Raw genomic sequence first — 3,611 nt, 5'->3', positions numbered from 1 at the left:
GTGAAGTAAATTCTACTGTGAGTGTAGCTTGGGGAAGGTCACTACTACAGAATATACCCACAAATGTTTATCCATTAAGTCATTAAGAAATATCTTTGAAATTGTAAATTCTCATTTATTTTCTTGTTACAGAAGTTTAAAGAGTGATTTTACAGGTGTCATTTTATGAAACAGATTTTCAGAAGCAGAACTAGGATCCTCTTCTTTCATTTTAAAAGAAACATGTCTCTAATGCCTAATAATATACTTATACAGAAAACAAATGAAATTTCCTTGTATGTTACAAGCCACATGTCTACTAACTATAGAATTCATTTAAAAGTCTCTCTATTTTCAGTTTTACCTTGGAATTTACCAGCTGGGGTTTACCAATGAAGCAGAATAGTTTTCCTTCCTTCCTTCCTTCCTTCCTTCCTTCCTTCCTTCCTTCCTTCCTTCCTTCCTTCCTTCCTTCCTTCCTTCCTTCCTTCCTTCCTTCCTTCCTTCCCTCCCTCCCTCCCTCCCTCCTTCCCATACTGTATTAACAGCCAGGTTCAGAATGTTACAGAAACCAACAGTTCCCCTATATAATTTTATAACTGGTGTCCAACCATAAGTGTTGAGCAGTCCCAGGTACTTTATTCCCACTATGCTGCCAAAGTCAGTGTTTTCCTCCAGGAGCTCTCTTCTAGCTTTTGAGCATCAGGCTACATCTATTTTCAGGTTTACCAAGGAGATGCCTAGATAAAACACTCCATGAAATAAATAGCAAGCAGTTATTTGAATCAAGACCCATTTTCTGTTGCTAATGCACCCTCTAACTCACTGCACACCTCATTTGAAGTTGGGTTTGTTAATATAGACAACTTTTTAATTATTAAAACCTAGGATATTTTGGTGCTTTAACTGCTCTGGTAACCTCTTTCACTGTAAAAAGTGATTTTATCTTTAATTAAGAACTTCTGAATGCTTATATATTTCTCCTAAAATCTTGTTTTTGTTTTTTTTTTTTTAGCACAGTAGTTCTTTGCAAGTGTTTTTCACCACTAGAGGGTAGAGAAATACAGTATTGGCCAGCAAGTAAAAATTCCTTGCTCTGCAAAGAAAATAACTCTTTATTGCTGCAAGGATTCAAAGGCTTCTCCAGCATTCCTTTCAACATGACTGTTCAGAAGGACTAAATGTAAGTGAATACAGCTCCCAGAGGTGAATCCAACACAGATAATTACTTTGATTGCTTGCAAAGAGTCCTCTGCCATCCTACATTTGAATATCAGGCTTCACTTTCATCTGAGTGCTAAGTTTGCAACACTGAGCCCAGGTATTCTCTAAGGTGGGAGAACTGAAGATGAGTTACGTTTTAGGTAGCTTAAACTGCTTATGAAAGTACACAAGTACTTTAGTAAGCCTACTTTCATATTGTTGGTGGGATTCTTGATGAGTAATTGTCCTCTGAGTCTCTGCTTTGCAATCCAAGATTCTTGTAATCATGATAGCCATTTCTGTGATGTGTTTTAAAAATATCTGAGAGAATTTATCTGTATGCAAGATATCCCAGCATCTGGGAATAGGTAGATGTTTGAAATACAATTAAGCTGATTTGTAACCATTTTTTAATTTAATTAAAATATGGTATATAATTAAAATATGGTATGTGGAGTAGCATGTGGTGTGCAGCTCCTCAGAGTTGAACTCAACTTCTTGGTTAAATTTATCTGAAGACTGATGCACTGTAATTAAAATATCTGTAAGTTATAATTTGGACTATTAAATTTTAAGACAACTTCTTTTAAGTGCATACTTTTGGAAACAAAATGCATGAAATGGAGGATATTTTTCAACTCAGAAGATCTTTCTAACATAACCCAATAAATTTATTCTCTATTGAAAACAACTACAGGTCACAAATTTTTTTTGCAGACAGCTCAGATAGGTTTACCAGCTTCCTTAACCCTTCAGGGTTATACATAGCATACAGGCTTTAGGTGGCATTCCTGCATTTGAGAGTTCTGTATGTTTTGTTTCATATTTGTTTTTTTCTTTTTCTGTTTTCTTCTATGGAGTAAAAAGCCTGCTCAGAAAAAAAAAAAAGAAAAAAAGAAACCCAACATTTTCTTCTCCCAACAAGTCATTAATTGCTATCTGACTTCCTAAGAAATGATAGAAGACAGTTAACCCTGTATTAGAAGCACTCCTGTAATTAAAAGATATAAAAAGATTTCCTCAAATTATATGTAAAGTAAAAGAGAATAAGAAGAAAAACACATCATTCTGAAAAGCTGAATTTTCATATATTCAGAACAGATTTGACTTCCTTAAAGTTTGCTAAAAGCATTAGATGAAAAAAAACCCCACTCTATTTAAAAAACATCTGTGGTAAAGAATTCCTACTTGAAACAGTCACCTTTCATTGCCTGCTGCCGTACACATCAAGAGCTTTGCTTCAGCTCAGGCTAAGGCAAAGAAAAACAAAATGAGAACAGATACAAGCCTGATGTGAATGAATGACCTGAACCCTGTTTATTCCATACTTCTATTATGGAATCATTTATACTGGAAAAGACCTCTAAGATCATCAAGTCCAACTGTTAACCCAGCACTGCCAACTCCACCACTAAACCATGCTCCTAAGCACCACATTTACACATCTTTTAAATACTTCCAGGGATGGGCCCTTAAACACTTTCCAGGGCAGCCCATTCCACCATTTTGGTGAATAACTTTTTCCTTATACGCCTTTTGCTCTTTCTCCTTGGCACAAGCTGTTTGATAAGGGTGAGGAGGAAGCTGAACAGCCCAACCCTTTGTGTGTGGAGCACCACCTGTGTATGGAGCACTACCTACAGCCAGAGCACCACCTGCTGTCCTATGCCTTACAGCCTCTGGGTGCTCTGGAGAAGAAAGGGTCACTTTAACCTACCGCAGCTGCGGGGAAAGGCTTATTGCCACCTACTGGGTCCAGTCAGCTGCACTGACACCAGCTCTGTTCCTGGAGCACGGCCAGAGGAAAGCAGTTGCTCTGTGCCCTGTGTGCCAATGCTGCTGGAAATGAAGCAAAGGAGCATGACACTGAGGCTATTTGAGAAGGGATGCAACAGTCTTTCTTTCTTTCTTGCAGTCTGAGCTTGTGGATAAGGAGATAAACCCAGAGAAAGCTGATGATTTGATGATTTGCTCTATGCTGTGCTTGTTGAAGGGGTGTGTTCACTGCAGGCACAATTTGAGTGACTGGCATCCCACTCACAGAGTGCATGTTAGATGATACTTCAATTTTCTCATTACTGTTATATTCTTGACTTTGTCCTTCTTGTGGATTGATGTCTCTAGAAGACACCTCCTCTAATTCTCTGTACTGCAGCTGATGAACGGATCCATGTACGTTGTGAGTGGTGGTAGAGGGAAAAGTGCCCTTTCCTGAGCACTCACAAAAACTCCATGGATATCAATGGACCATCAGCTGTCAGGCCCAGCTCATCTGTGACCTTTTTGTGAAGTGGGCAGCTTAGTTATGACCCAGACTGTTTGAGATAATTATACAGAGACATCATACCTTCTGTCTGTCCAGAACTGAAAGTTGTATTGACTATATACTTGAAAAGGTGTCAAAGGGAATCTTTAGCTTGAGGCCATGC

General features: G+C 38.3%; 1 long non-coding RNA gene across 1 annotated transcript; it reads right to left on the bottom strand.

The window, feature by feature from the left end:
• Positions 1 to 613: 613 nt before the first annotated feature.
• LOC137465829 (uncharacterized) lies at positions 614 to 3,407 on the bottom strand. The gene is made up of 3 exons (XR_010994848.1): positions 3,262 to 3,407; positions 1,392 to 1,540; positions 614 to 719 (listed from the first exon to the last, which is right to left on the bottom strand). It is a non-coding gene; the product is annotated as an uncharacterized lncRNA (long non-coding RNA).
• Between the last annotated feature and the right edge of the window lie 204 nt (positions 3,408 to 3,611).

This window comes from Anomalospiza imberbis, chromosome 2 (genome assembly GCF_031753505.1).
Source record: "Anomalospiza imberbis isolate Cuckoo-Finch-1a 21T00152 chromosome 2, ASM3175350v1, whole genome shotgun sequence".
In the NCBI taxonomy this organism is placed as follows: Eukaryota; Metazoa; Chordata; class Aves; order Passeriformes; family Viduidae; genus Anomalospiza; species Anomalospiza imberbis.
This window is presented reverse-complemented; position numbering and strand designations above follow the sequence as displayed.